Raw genomic sequence first — 17009 nt, 5'->3', positions numbered from 1 at the left:
TTCTTCTCGGCAACACATTGCACTTATTCTAAAATTGACCACATAATTGGAAGTAAAACACTCCTCAGCAAATGCCAAAGAATGGAAATCATAACAAACAGTCTCTCAGACCACAGTGCAATCAAATTAGAACTCAGGATTAAGAAACTCACTCAAAACTGCACAACTACATGGAAACTGAACAACCTGCTCCTGAATGACTACTGGGTAAATAGCGAAATTAAGGCAGAAATAAATAAGTTTTTTGAAACAAATGAGAGCAAAGACACAACATACCAGAATCTCTAGGATGCAGCTAAAGCAGTGTTTAGAGGGAAATTTATAGCACTAAATGCCCACAGGAGAAAGCAGGAAAGATCAAAAATCAACACCCTAACATCACAATTAAAAGAACTAGAGAAGCAATAACAAACAAATTCAAAAGCTAGCAGAAGACAAGAAATAACTAAGATCAGAGCAGAACTGAAGGAGATATAGACATGAAAAACCCTTCAAAAAATCAATGAATCCAGGAGGTGGTTTTTTGGAAAGATCAACAAAATTGATAGACCACTAGTCAGACTATTAAAGAAACAAAGAGAAGACTCAAATAGACACTATAAAAAATGATAAAGGGGATATCACCACTGATCCCACAGGAGTACAAACTACCATCAGAGAATACTATAAACACCTCTACTCAAATAAACCTCAAAATCTAGAAGAAACGGATAAATTCCTGGACATACACCCTCCCAAGACTAAACCAGGAAAAAGTCAAATCCCTGAATAGACCAATAACAAGTTCTGAAATTGAGGCAGCAATTAATAGCCTACCAACCAAAAAAAGCCCAGGACCAGATGAATTTACAGCCGAATTCTACCAGATGTACAAAGAGGAGTTGGTACCATTCCTTCTGAAACTATTCCAAACAATAGAAAAAAAGGGAATCTCCCTAACTCATTTTATGAGGCCCACATCATCCTGATGCCAAAAACTGGCAGAGACACAACAAAAAAAGAAAATTTCAGGCCAACATTGATGCAAAAATCCTCAAAAGGCCTTCGACAAAATTCAACAGCCCTGCATGCTAAAAACTCTCAATAAACTAGGTATTGATGGAACATATCTCAAAATAATAAGAACTATTTATGGGAAACACACAGCCAATATCATACTGAATGGGCAAAAACTGGAAGCATTCCCTTTGAAAACCGGCACAAGACAAGGGTGCCCTCTCTCCCCACTCCTATTCAACATAGTGTTGGAAGTTCTGGCTATGGCAATCAGGCAGGAGAAAGAAATAAAGGGTATTCAATTAGGAATAGAAGAAGTCAAATTGTCTCTGCTTGCAGATGACAGGATTGTGTATTTAGAAAACCCCATCACCTCAGCCCAAAATCTCCATAAGCTGATAAGCAACCTCAGCAAAGTCTCAGGATACAAAATCAATTGCAAAAATCACAAGCATTCCTATACACCAATAACAGACAGAGAGTCAAATCATGAGTGAACTCCCATTCACAATTGCTACAAAGATAATAAAATACCTAGGAAGACAACTTACAAGGAATGTGAAGGACCTTTTCAAGGAGAACCACAAACCACTCTTCAAGGAAATAGAGAGAACACAAACAAATGGAAAAACATTCCATGCTAATGGACAGGAAGAATCAATATCGTGAAAATAGCCATACTGCCCAAAGTAATTTATACATTCAATGCTATCACCATCAAGCTACCATTGACTTTCTTCACAGAATAGGAAAAAACTACTTTAAATTGCATACGGAACCAACAAAGAGCCTGCATAGCCATGACAATCCTAAGCCAAAAGAACAAAGCTGGAGGCATCATGCTACCTGACTTCAAACTATACTTATACTACAAGGCTACAGTAACCAAAACAGCATGGAACTGATACCAAAACAGATATATAGACCAATGGAACAGACCAGAGGCCTCAGAAATAACGCCACACATCTACAACCATCTGATCTTTGACAAACCTGACAAAAACAAGCAATGGGGAAAGGATTCTCTATTTAATAAATGGTGTTGGAAAAACTGGCTAGCCATATGCAGAAAACAGAAATTTGACCACTTCCTTACACCTTATACAAATATTAAATCAAGATGAATTAAAGACTTAAACATAAGACCTAAAACCACAAAAACCCTAGAAGAAAACCTAGACAATACCATTCAGGACAGGTATGGGCAAAGACTTCATGACAAAAATATCAAAAGCAATGGCAACAGAAGCCAAAATTGACAAATGAGATCTAATTAAACTAAAGAGCTTCTGCACAGCAAAAGAAACTATCATCAGAGTGAACAGGCAACCTACAGAATGGGAGAAAATTTCTGCCATCTATCCATCTGACAATGGGCTAATATCCAGAATCTACAAAGAATGTAAACACATTTACAAGAAAAAACAAACAACTCCATCAAAAATTGGGTAAAGGATATGAACAGACACTTAAGACATTTATGCAGCCAACAAACATGAATAAAAGCTCATCATCACTGGTCATTAGAGAAATGCAGGTCAAAACCACAATAGATACCATCTCATGCCAGTCAGAAAGGCAATCATTAAAAAGTCAGGAAACAACAGGTGCTGGAGAGGATGTGGAGACAGAGGAATGCTTTTACACTGTTGGTGGGAGTGTACATTAGTTCAACCATTGTGGAAGACAGTGTGGCAATTCCTCAAGGAGCTAGAACAAGAAACACCATTTGACTCAGCAATCCCATTACTGGGTATATACCCAAATGATTATAAATCTTTCTCCTCTAAAAACACATGCACACGTATGTTTATTGCAGCACTGATCACAATAGCAAAGACTTGGAACCAACCCAAATGCCCATCAATGTTAGGTTGAATAAAGAAAATGTGGCACATATACACTATGGAATACTATGCATCCATTAAAAAAGATGAGTTCATGTCCTTTGCAGGGACATGGATGAAGCTGGAAACACACGAACAGAAAACCAACAGCAGACTAACACAAGAACAGAAAACCAAACACCACATGTTCTCATTCATAAGTGGGAGTTGAACATTGAGAAGACATGGACTCAGGGAGGGGAACATCACACCCCGGGACCTGTCAGGGGGTGAGGAGCCAGGGGAGGGATAGGATTAGGAGAAATACCTAATGTAGATGACAGTTTGATGGGTGCAACAAACCACCATGGCACGTGTATACCTATTTAACAAACCTGCATGTTCTGCACATGTATCCCAGAACTTGAAGTATTATAATAATAATAATAAAGCTCTGTAAGAATTTATCCACCGTATGGACTGAATTATGTTCCCCTCCCACTCCACTCTTTCCCCAGCTCCTGCAAATTGATATGAAGCCCTTATCTCAGAATGTGACTGCATTTAGAGATAAAACCTTTATGGGGTTATTAAGTTCGTGTGTGGGCATTATGGTGGGCCCTAATCCAATCTGACTGGTATCCTTATAAGATGAGGAAATCTGGATGCCTCCAAGGACAAGGAGAACATAGGAAAGACGGTATGAGGACACAGCAAGAAGGCAGCAAGCCAAGGAGGAAGGCTCCAGGACACACCAACCCTGCTGGCACCTTGATATTGGACTTCCAGCCTCCAAAACTGGAGAAAATAAATTTCTGTTTCTTAAGGCACCCAGTCTTAAGGCAGAGTCAAACATGGGTTTGAACTCTGCAGGTCCACTCATATGTGGATTTTTTTCAGTAAATATATTGGAAAACGTTTTGGAAATTTACGACAATTTGAAAAAACTTGTAGATGAGCTTCATAGCCTAGAAGTATCAAAAAAATTAAGATAGAAATGTAATGAATGCATAAAATATATGTAGACACTGCTCTATTTTATCATTTATAATCATAAAATACACACAAATTTATTTTAAAGGTTAAAATTTATCAAAAGTTATGCACACAAACACAGATTGTACATGGTGCCATTCAGTTGAGAAAAATATAAACAAAAGCAAAAATGTAGTATTAAATTATAACTGCACAAAATTATCATCCATACTGTACTGCTGTAATAATTCTGTAGCCACATCCTGTTGTTATTGCATTGAGCTCGTGCTGTGCGTATTCCCTTAAAAAGCCATGTGATGATCGTTCCCCCTGCACAGTTCATCTCTCCAGTGAATTGCATATCACAGTACAACTTGATCTCTCATAGTTCTTTCATTTTTTTCATCCTGTTTAGTTCTATACTGCAAACCTTGAATAACATCACAGGATTCACAGGAAGTGTAGTGATGCTGGAAGTACTCCCAAGAAGCAGAGAAAAGTCATGACATTACAAGAAGTTGAATTGCTTGATATGTACCATAGATTGAGGTCTGCAGTTTCAGTTTCTTCCATTCCAGACAGATGATTCATCTTGTAAAAAGGCGATGTAGGTCTGGGTGTGGTGGCTCACGCCTGTAATCCCAGCACTTTTGGAGGCCGAGGCAGGCGGATCACAAGGTCAGGAGCTCTTGATCAGCCTGGCCAATACAGTGAAACCCTGTCTCTACTAAAAATACAAAAATTAGCCGGGTGTGGTGGTGCATGCCTGTAGTCCCAGCTACTTGGGAGGCTGAGGCAGAAGAATCGCTTGAACCCGGGAGGCGGAGGTTGCAGTAAGCCAAGATCACACTGGACTCTGTCTCAAAAAAAGATGATGTAAACTTATAGTATGGATAAATACGGTACAGTACTGGAAATGTATTTTCTCTTCCTTATGATTTTCTTAATAATATTTTTTCTTTAGCTTGTTCTATTATAAGAATACAGTATATAACACATATAAGATATGTGTTAATTGACAGTTTATGTTATTGGTAAGGCTTCCGGTCAGCAATGGGATATTAGTAGTTAAGTTTGAGGGGAATCAAAAGTTATATGTGGATTTTCCTCTGCAGAGGGGCTTGATACACCCTCACCCCCATGTTGTTCAAGGGTCAACTGTAGACTAGTACACCCGTGGAGATAATTACTTTTCTCTTCCAGAGAGCTAAGTCCTTAGAGGCAGAACTTTAAGAAATTCCAGTTTGTCTGTGTTATCTTATTTCTGCCTTTCCTTCCATGTCATATTTCTTTTCTTCTCTGAGACATCATGCCAAATTTAGGAATACAAGCTGTAGCTCAAGTGAGATGAGTTCTAAAACACATGCAGAAATCCTGACAGCTTTGAAATTTTTAGGAAGGACACTGCTTCAGGATCAGAGTGCCTCTCCAAAGTTAACGGCATCTGAGAGCCACTAGTTTTCATCTTGGCCATTTTTATTATAAGTGTAATTTACATTAATTATTTTTAAAAAATAAAACCTTCTAACTGGTGTTAGATGGTGTCTCATTGCGGTTTTGATTTGCATTTTTCTGATGGCCAGTGATCATGAGCATTTTTTCATGTGTTTTTTGGCTGCATAAATGTCTTCTTTTGAGAAGTGTCTGTTCATATCCTTCACCCACTTTTTGATGGGGTTGTTTGTTTTTTTTCTTGGAAATTTGTTTGAGTTCATTGCGGATTCTGGATATTAGCCCTTTGTCAGATGAGTAGATTGCAAAAATTTTCTCCCATTCTGGAGGTTGCCTGTTCACTCTGATGGTAGTTTCTTTTGCTGTGCAGAAGCTCTTTAGTTTAATTAGATCCAATTTGTCAATTTTGGTTTTTGTTGCCATTGCTTTTGGTGTTTTAGACATGAAGTCCTTGCCCATGCCTATGTCCTGAATGGTATGGCCTAGGTTTTCTTCTAGGGTTTTTATGGTTTTAGGTCTAACATTTAAGTCTTTAATCCATCTTGAATTTATTTTTGTATAAGGTGTAAGGAAGGGATCCAGTTTCAGCTTTCTACGTATGGCTAGCCAGTTTTCCCAGCACCATTTATTAAATAGGGAATCCTTTCCCCATTGCTTGTTTTTCTCAGGTTTGTCAAAGATCAGATAGTTGTAGATATGTGGCGTTATTTCTGAGGGCTCTGTTCTGTTCCATTGATCTATATCTCTGTTTTGGTACCAGTACCATGCTGTTTTGGTTACTGTAGCCTTTTAATATGGTTTGAAGTCAGGTAGCATGATGGCTCTAGCTTTGTTCTTTTGGCTTAGGATTGACTTGGGGATGCAGGCACTTTTTTGGTTCCATATGAAATTTAAAGTAGTTTTTTCCAATTCTGTGAAGAAAGTCATTGGTAGCTTGATGGGGATGGCACTGAATCTATAAATTACTTTGGGCAGTATGGCCATTTTCACGATATTGATTCTTCCTACCCATGAGCATGGAATGTTCCTCCATTTGTTTGTATCCTCTTTTATTTCATTGAGCAGTGGTTTGTAGTTCTCCTTGAAGAGGTCCTTCACATCCCTTGTAAGTTAGATTCCTAGGTATTTTATTCTCTTTGAAGCAGTTGTGAATGGGAGTTCACTCATGATTTGGCTCTCTGTTTGTCTGTTATTGGTGTATAAGAATGCTTGTGATTTTCGTACATTGATTTTGTATCCTGAGACTTTGCTGAGGTTGCTTATCAGCTTAAGGAGATTTTGGGCTGAGACGATGGGGTTTTCTAGACATACAATCATGTCATCTTCAAACAGGGACAATTTGACTTCCTCTTTTCCTAATTGAATACCCTTTATTTCCTTCTCCTGCCTGATTGCCCTGGCCAGAACTTCCAACACTATGTTGAATAGGAGTGGGGAGAGAGGGCATCCCTGTCTTGTGCCAGTTTTCAAAGGGAATGCTTCCAGTTTTTGCCCATTCAGTATGATATTAGCTGTGGGTTTGTCATAGATAGCTCTCATTATTTTGAGATATGTCCCATCAATACCTAATTTATTGAGAGTTTTTAGCATGAAGTGCTGTTGAATTTTGTCGAAGGCCTTTTCTGCATCTATTGAGATAATCATGTGGTTTTTGTCTTTGGTTATGTTTATATGCTGGATTACATTTATTTATTTGCGTATGTTGAACCAGCCTTGCGCCCCAGGGATGAAGCCCACTTGATCATGGTGGATAAGCTTTTTGATGTGCTGCTGGATTCAGTTTGCCAGTATTTTATTGAGGATTTTTGCATCGATGTTCATCAAGGATATTGGTCTAAAATTCTCCTTTTTGGTTGTGTCTCTGCCAGGCTTTGGTATCAGGATGATGCTGGCCTCATAAAATGAGTTAGGGAGGATTCCCTCTTTTTCTATTGATTGGAATAGTTTCAGAAGGAATGGTACCAGCTCCTCCTTGTACCTCTGGTAGAATTCGGCTATGAATCCATCTGGTCCTGGACTTTCTTTGGTTGGTAAGCTATTAATTATTGCCTCAATTTCAGAGCATGTTATTGGTGTATTCAGGGATTCAACTTCTTCCTGGTTTAGTCTTGGGAGGGTGTATGTGTCAAGGAATTTATCCATTTCTTCTAGATTTTCTAGTTTATTTGCATAGAGGTGTTTACAGTATTCTCTGATGGTAGTTTGTATTTCTGTGGGATCGGTGGTGATATCCCCTTTGTCATTTTTTATTGCATCTATTTGATTCTTCTCTATTTTCTTCTTTATTAGTCTTGCTACCAGTCTATCAATTTTGTTGATCTTTTCAAAAAACCAGCTCCTGGATTCGTTAATCTTTTGAAGAGTTTTTTATGTCTCTATTTCCTTCAGTTCTGCTCTGATCTTAGTTATTTCTTGCCTTCTGCTAGCTTTTGAATGTGTTTGCTCTTGCTTTCCTAGTTCTTTTGAAAATGTGGCACATATACACCATGGAATACTATGCAGCCATAACAAATGATGAGTTCATGTCCTTTGTAGGGACATGGATGAAACTGGAAACCATCATTCTCAGCAAACTATCACAAGGACAAAAAACCAAACACCGCATGTTCTCACTCATAGGTGGGAATTGAACAATGAGAACACATGGACACAGGAAGGGGAACATCACACACCGGGGACTGTTGTGGGGTTGGGGGAGGGGGGAGGGATAGCATTAGGAGATATACCTAATGCTAAATGACGAGTTAATGGGTGCAGCACACCAACATGGCACGTGTATACATATGTAACAAACCTGCACATTGTGCACATGTACCCTAAAACTTAAAGTATAATAATAATAAAATTAAAAATAATTAAATAAAAAAATAAAACAATACAGGTATATATAAAGTTAAAATGGAAGATACACCTACTGACTGAACACCCACCAAATCTTCACCAGGAAATACTCACTGTTGACAATTTGGTGTGTAAAACCCCTGCTCTAAAATTAGGGGAATCTTGGGGGGAGAAGGAAACAGAAAGTTATTCATCAAAAGGTACAAATGTTATGCAAGATGAAGAAATTCTAGCAATCTACTGTACAGCATAGTGCCTACAGTTAACAATACAGTATTGTGTACTTTAAACATTGGCTAAGAGGACAGATTTTATGTTAAGTGTTCTTATCACAAAAAATAATAATGAAGAATATAAGAAGAAACTGTTGCAGGTGATGGATATGTATATAGCATAGATTTTGGTAATGGTTGCACGAGTGTATACTTACCTCCAAATTCATCAAGTTGTCTACCTTAAATATGTACAGCTTTTTGTATGTCAATCATATCCCAATAAAATGGTTTTTAAAATAAATAGAGGAATCTCTGTTAAAACACAGTTGCAGTACTCTATAGGCTGCCTTCTTACTTTGTGAGCACTGCTTCGGACAATTTCTCACACCCTGCAGAAAAAGACACCTCCTTCACTTCTGGAGCAGGAGACCAAACTGTGGCTTCATAACCTTGGTATCCGCCAGCCAGAGGAGAATTTCAGTCTTTGTAGACAGTCTTCCATAAAGTTCTAATAAAAGAAGCCCAGAATTGCTTAAACATCAGATGAGTAACTGTTCTTATTTATTTGTTCCTGACGCAGTATGCCAATCCTTGCAGTTGAAAATTAAACGATAATATACTTCCCCCTCTGCTCCACAAAGCTATAGCTGTTTTCCTGGTGGATAATCAGAGGCCAAAGGGTGGTAATTTATCACAAAAGAGGAATGGGAGTATCGCCAAGAGTAACAAAGGGGCAGTGATATCCCCGTTCCTGCTGTATGGCACTGGTTTAATTAAGGTAAAGCTAATAAACCTTATTCCTGATTCTCAACAGTGTGAGGTCAAATTCAGTCTTCTGTAAGCCAAGATAGCCAGCCAGATCACAGAAAATATGTAGGAAGTAACAGATACAATGTTAATCACCTTTTTTATGGCCAAAAGCTATATTCCTAGGAATCAAAAGACTACTGTGTTATAACCTACTTGGCTTCTTTAAGAATCTGTGATATTTTATACAGACATGCTAATAATATAGGCCATACTAGCAGGAACTAAAAGAAATTAGAACAACCCTCAGAACAAAGATGCAAAGACATTAAGGAACTTAAGTTCTGTGTCTTTCTAAAAATATAAATATATATAGATTATTTTTCATGACAATTGCATGTGCATGTGTGTATATGTGTATGTGTGTGTGAAACCTCTATGTGCATTCTTAGAATCATGTGCTATCGAAGCCTATTTAAAGACTTTCTGGAAATGGCACTAAGGAAATAAAAAGTAGTATTAGTGAATAGATGAGGCATTAAAGCAAATTTTGTAGCTAATAAATTTTGTTTGCAAGTTCAAACTTATGCAGGTGGAAAGGGTGGCTATGGCTATTTACACGAAATGAAACAAGGGAATTCCAAGTCAGTGCTTAGATAATATGAAAATATGTGTAATTTTATATATAAAGAAGAGATTTATATGGATTAGGAGAGACACATCCTTAAAGAATATAGTAATAACAGGCCAGGTGCGGTGGCTCATGCCTGTAATCCCAACACTTTGAGAGACCAAAGCGGGTGGGTCATGAGGTCAGGAGTTCGAGACCAGCCTGACCAACATGGTGAAACCCTGCCTCTACTAAAAATACAAAAATTAGCCAGGCGTGGTGGCACGTGCCTGTAATCCAGCTACTCAGGAGGTGGAGGCAGGAGAATCACTTGAACCTGGAGGCGGAGGTTGCAGTGAGCCAAGATTGCGCCACTACACTCCAGCCTGGGCGACAGAGCAAGACTCCATCTCAAAAAAAAAAAAGAATGTAGTAATTACAGCTAATATTTATTGAGTGCTCACTAACTATGTGCAGGCATTATTGAGTGCTTTACACATATTAATTCACTTAATCCCCACCACAACCCTGTGAGTTAAGTTCTATTAATAATACTGTCTCCATTTTACTGATGGGGAACCCAAGGTACAGAAAGGCTGACTTGCCACATATACATGTATACCTCCATGTTAATTCCAACTAAAATAATCACTTTGGGTCATGGAATCTCAAAGTTGTAAGACATTTTAAAGGTATCCTATTTTAGTCCTCCACCAAAAACTTGAACATGAAGTCTTCCACCTTCCCTTGGGATATCTCTTCAGGGAGAAGAAGCTCACAGAAGAAATCTCTTTAGAACCAGCTCTGACTTCTAGAAACTTCTTCCTTCTTGATTGAGCTGAACTCATTTCGCCTGTAACTTTCACTTACACATGCGGTGTTTGGTCTGTACTCTGGCCCTAGTGGAGCTAATCCCCCCATTCACAAGACAGCTTTTGGATGTTTGTGGAAGACTCTCACATTATCATTGAGACTTCTCTTTAACATATACTGAAAATAATTTTCTCCTAAAAATAAACCAGATCATGTCACTCTTTATTTGAAATCTCTGTTGACTTTGACTCCTGTTTGCCTGTAAGATAATGCCTAAATTCCTTTGCATGGCATGCATATGCCATGGCTCAAACCCAATCGGGGTATATTTCTCACTTATATTAAATCCAGAATAGGTGGGCCTCATCAGCAGGCACCGATGGTCCAACAGTTGATTCAGGAACTCAGGTCTGTTCAACTTGTGGCTTTGCTGTCCTCAACAAGTGGCTCTAAGGTTGACATACATAGTTTCAGTGAGATGGAGTTTAGTTTATAGGAGATTTTTATGGGCCAGATTGAGAATGGTGTAGATTACTTCTGCACACATTGCAATTGTGAGAACTCAATCACATGGTCTCACCTAACAGCAAGGGAGGCTGGGAAATGTGTGTGCTGAGGAAGAGGAGGAAATAGCTTGAGGAGCAGCTAACCACTTTCTAGTGAGGCCTTAACTTTTCTGCTCTAAGTTTCATCATTTACACTTAAACAACTATACTCAAGTCCAACTCAACTTGTATTATTCCAAAGCACATCAGCTTCTCACTTTGCCTTGTGCATGTTGTTCACTACATGTAAATTCCTTTCTTTGTTCTGTGAAATTCTATTCATGCTTCAAGTCTCAGTTCAAATATCACTCCCACTCTGCCCCACCTCTCATTTCCCTGACTAGTGGTATTATTTTTCTGCCTCCAGTGTGTACCCACAAAACTTTACACATTCGTGCATTTTAAATTTTATATATTTATATGATATACTAATATATAAAACCCCCATTGTATCATACTATTTTGTTTAACTTCATTATCTTTAAAACTCTTTAATTTATTTTGCATCTCCATAGGCCTTTAATTTCTCTACTTAGACTACTGCAAAGCCTGCATACTGATCTTTCTTCCTGATCATTTTGCAATCCTCCACACAGATCCCAAAGTAATTGATCTGAAATATAAATCTTGCTGTGGTACCTAGCTACTACTGAAAACCTTCTAACATGCATGGCATAGGGCAGCTAATCTTAAAACTCAGGGACCCCTGAGTCCCTCCTCCAGAGAGTTTAATCCAGTAAGTCTATAGTAGGGTCCAAGAAACTGCAGTTTTAATAAGTACCCAAATGATTTGAATATAGGAGGTGGGTAGGCCACATCTTGAGAAATATTGGATTACAGGATAAAATCCAAAAGTCCTGGCATGCCATTAGTTCTGTTAATACCAAACTATGTGTATTTCTCTGTATGAATGCCACAGTCTGAGTCCATTTTACTTCTGCATATGCTGTTCCTATATCTAGATTGCTCTTCTCTGGGTAGTCTTCCTAGTGCATTTCTATTTGTGCTTGAAAATGCTGCTTAGGTATCATCTCTCTTGGAACATTCCCATAGCAAAATGAATCTCTTCCTTCATATAATTTCTGTGCCTTGTAAATAGTTATATTTTTAAATATATCATATTGTCAGAGACTCCATCAGCCTGAAGTGAAAGAGAGTAACAAAATAAGAGGCCTTTCTACCCTAAAACTTCGAAAAGCAGGAAGTAAGCTGCAACACACTACTCAGCTGCAAATGCACGCCACCTTTCATGAAAATGCAGTAATGGCTCAGAGGCTGAAAATAAGGGTAGAAGGTGGAGCCAAGAACCATGGAGAATTATTCTCGAGGCTTGATTCCTAATCAAGAATTTCCAACTTCAGATTCCCTAGTGGGAAAGCCCTGAACATAGCTGGCAAGTGAGACTGATGCTGGTAGCCCTGCAGTGGCTACAAATTGGTTTTGACATGAATAGATGCTGACTCTGCAGTAGGCTTTGCTTGCCCAGTGAAAGATGAAAATTCTCACTGTGCCATTAAAACACACACACACAGAACAGAAGGTACTGCAAGGATTTGGATAGCCACTTCCTTTACCCAGGCCAGGGAACACACTGTGCCACCCATAATGTCCAACAACAAGCAGAGAGAATCCTCCTTAGGGTAATAGTTTGATAGAGAAATAGAATAGGCCACTGAAACATTGTTTGTCTAAAACAGAGGGAGATGAAAGCATGAAGGGCTGGCTTACACACCTTCACAAGTATGTTCTTACACTTAACATGAGTGGTACTAAAGAAATGTCCCTACTAGATCTTTCTCTGTTTTTCTGGTTGATCTGGGAAAGAGCGGGTAGGGAGGATGTTGGTATGGCTATGCAATTCTTGCTAAGGGAAAAATAAACTGGTATAGTAACTATGATTTTTTTCTTTCTTCCCCAACTTACCTCAAAAAAATTTTTTTCTCCCTTATTTGATGCAGTGATCTCAGGGCCAAGACTGCAACTCTAAGTACTGGAAGCAGAGAGGATTTCTAAGAAACAAACTGTCACTGTGTTTTTAAACTTAGAATTCCTGAAGCTCTGATGGAGGCAGATTGCACCTTCACCTCATCTGGCAAAACTGGGGTTAAGAATAGATACAGCTCTATTGTCTGGTGATAAAAATGTTTCATTAGTTTGAAACCTATGTAACACTATTCTGTGTGAATGGAATGGACTGAAGGGGAGGCACTTGCTAGACTAGTATTGCTACCAGCAACCTCAACCACCACAGTGGCCGAACCTAACATCCCTTCCAAAGGTGAAAAGATTTGGACAAAAATAAATGACAAATGAAGAAAAGAATGAATAATAGTTAAGGGTAAAGAACTGAATAAATGGGTTATAAATTAAGGGAAATTCAATATTACATTAATAACTCTAAAGAGTCCCAGAACAAAAGATGACATTGTCTCCTAGCTCAATTATTCCACATGCCTGAAAGGCTGAAGCTGTATGTTTGCAATGATCCCTTCTCCTTTTGGAGCCTGACAAGATTGAAAGGAAGCCTACAAACCTGAATGGCCTCATACTGGGAGACATTCATACAATATGATGGGCTGGACTAATTATTAATGGCTGTGTGTATTTTTTTGATGTAAAGAATCTATGGTCAAAAACCAGGGGGTGGCCTGTGATGTTATTTTATACACACACACACATACACTTTTATGGATGAAAACATATACATATGAAACATATGTATATATGAAAATATATGTTTTCAGGAGGAGGTCAGAGAGATTCTGTTACATGAGGCCTCCCTCTGAAACATATATATATGTTTTCATCCATGGTTCCCGGCTAATAACTCTCAGAGCCCTTGTTACCATCTTTTGTTATAATGTTGGGAGTGTCAGGCCTCAGAGGCAGGCCTCATGAAACAGAATCTCTCTGACTTCCTCCTGCCCTCTTTTCACCTGACTGAAGTGCAGGACTCTACACTTCCACACCCTCCCCTTTCTCACTGTGGGTCTTAAGACCCTCTCCAGAGAGGGTCCTGCTCTATACCCCGGAGGAAGGAATGCTGAGGTTATGAAACTTCCTAAAAACCCAAGAGGAAGGACTGGGTTCAGGGAGCTTCCACGTAGCTGAACACATGGAGATTCCTAGAGGGTGGCATCCCAAGGAGGGCATGTGTATTAGTCAAGGCTCTCTAGAGGGACAGAACTAATTGTGTGTGTGTGTGTGTGTGTGTGTGTGTGTGTGTGTGTGTATTATATATATATATTATATATATATTATATATATATTATATATATATTATATATATATTATATATATATTATATATATATATTATATATATATTATATATATATAATATATATATTATATATATATATTATATATATTATATATATATTATATATATATTATATATAATATATATAAACTCCCCTTTATATATATATATTATATATATATATTATATATATTATATATATATATATTATATATATAATATATATATATATATAAAGGGGAGTTTATTAAGTATTAACTTACATGATCACAAGGTCCCACAATAGGCTGTCTGCAAGCTTGAGGAGCAAGGAGAGCCAATTCAATTCTCAAAACTGAAGAACTTGGACTCTGATGTTCTAGGGCAGGAAGCATCCAGGACGGGAGAAAGATGTAGGCTGGGAGGCTAGGCCAATCTCGCCTTTTCACATTTTTCTGCCTGCTTCGTATTTGCTGGCAGCTGATTAGATGGTGCCTACCAGATTAAGGGTGGGTCTACCTCTGCCAGCCCACTGACTCAAATGTTAATCTCCTTTGGCAACACCCTCACAGACAAACCCAGGAACAATACTTTGCATCCTTCAATCCAATCAAGTTGACACTCAGTATTAACCATCACAGCATGGAAGCTCCACACCCCTTCCCCTATACCTTGCCCTACACATCTCTTCATCTGTATCCTTTGTAACGTCCTTTATAATAAACCAGTAAATGTTAAAAAAAAAAAAAAAAAAAAGAAGAAAGAAAGAAAAAAGGAAAAAAAATGACAAAAATAAAAAGAACTGTCAACCTGTGCCCAGTTTGATTTCAGAATTGCCACAGACCAGTTCCTAATCCTGCCTAACAGGGGACCTCACAGAAGCCTGCCAGCTAACTCAGGCTGTGGCCACGGGTTGAAAGAAGCTCCTAACTGAAATTTGTGATATAATCTTGCGTGAAGACAAACCCCACTGGCCAGAACTGAGGGGTGAGTGGGAAGTGTGCTATAACCATAGGTGCCAGAGCTGGATGCCCCTACTTCATGGGTGGACCCAGAAGGGCATGGCCTGAAAGTTGAGGTTTCTGTGGCAGTTTTGAGTTCTGAGTACAGCCTGCCATAAATCTAGCTAGCTGCTGCTAGTGGAACACTGCAGGTATGAGACTCACCTTGCCAATTAGTTGGGTGGAGCTTACTGCTTAGTGCTTAGTGCTACTTCCCACTCCCCACACAGACTCTTTTGTACAGCAGAGGCAGCTGCACTCCTCCCTGGAACATTACACCAGCAGCCAGAGAACTGCCCTCCAATCCCCACTGTGGCTGCTGTCTGTGCCCTCACTTGGAAAGCCAGAGCTCGAACTTGCCTGACCCAGCCCACACCTATTTTTGCGCCTCGACCCATTGTGGTAGCTTAACACAAAGGACAGAAAGTTTTTGGAGTTCCATGGCCCCAAAGGCACCAGAGGCACTTGAGGCTTCAGAGTATCTCCCCTGAGTAACATAAGGCAAGCACAAATTCCACCACTACCACCACAGCTGGCGCTTTTGCAAGTGCCACCTCCAGGCTGAAGGCCAACCAGCACAGACATTTCAACGTCTGCAGGAACAACACCACAACTCTAGGAAAGAGAAAACTTCTTTTGCACAACCTCGGCTATTACCATTACCTACATCACCCTGGCTAACCAGGAGGTGTTGAGTCTGTCCATGTGCCCAGAACATCACTACTACAGCTGACATTTGAGAAAGCTAACATAGTAAGGCTATTTATAACCAAGCAAACTTCAGAGTCTTTGTCACTCTCCTCCCACCCCCCATCAGAGCTGGTACTGGGAGACTAGAGGACAGGTCACAGCACATTCCCCAGCACCAGCCTGGAGTGTGGCAGCCCCACTGGGTGGCTAGACCCAGAGGAGCAGCAGGATTCACAGTAGTCTGGCCCTCAGGGGCTGCTACTCCTAGGCAGAGTGCACCATATTAACAGAACACCCCGTGGGACAAAAGAAACCAACCTGGGAAACATGGTGAAACCCCATCTCTATAAAAAATACAAAAATTAGCCAGGCATGGCGGTGTATGCCTATAGTAGCTACTCAAAAAGCTGAGGTGGGAGGATCACTTGAGCCTGGGAAGTCAAGGCTCCAATGAGCCATGATCGTGTCACTGCATTCCAGCCTGGGTGACAGCAAGACCCTGTCTCAAAAAAAAAAAAAAAAAAAAAAAACAATGTAGACACCACTGGGGAACAAGATAAGCTTCATGAGACCTCTGCCATTCCAGCCCCACAGGAAACAGTGAACCCGCTTACATACCCACCACATCACTACTACAACCAGCATCTGAGAAAGCTGTTACAAAAAGATTCTCTGTAACCAAGGAATTTATACAGTGTTCACCACTGAATGCACCTAGAGCTGAAGCTAGGTGACAATAAACTATAAACATTAAAGTCACATCCTCAAGGGGAAAAAATATTTTAATAAGCCTGTCAAATAAAAAATAAATACAAAAATAATTAGAAGAAATAGTCCCTACCCAAATGAAAAAGAACCAGAAAAATAATCCTGGCAATATGAAATAACAGGGTTCTATAGCACCCCCAAAAGATCACATTAACTTTCTGGAGGAAGGTTAAGCAGAAGAAAAGAAATAAGAAAGATCAGAGCAGAACTAAATGAAATTGAAACCAAAAAATGAGAAAGATTAATGAAACAAAAGTCTGGTTGTTTGAAAAGATAAACAAAATTGATAG

This window comes from Pan troglodytes, chromosome 4 (genome assembly GCF_028858775.2).
Source record: "Pan troglodytes isolate AG18354 chromosome 4, NHGRI_mPanTro3-v2.0_pri, whole genome shotgun sequence".
Classification (NCBI taxonomy): Eukaryota; Metazoa; Chordata; class Mammalia; order Primates; family Hominidae; genus Pan; species Pan troglodytes.
Note: the sequence above shows the minus strand (reverse complement) of the source record.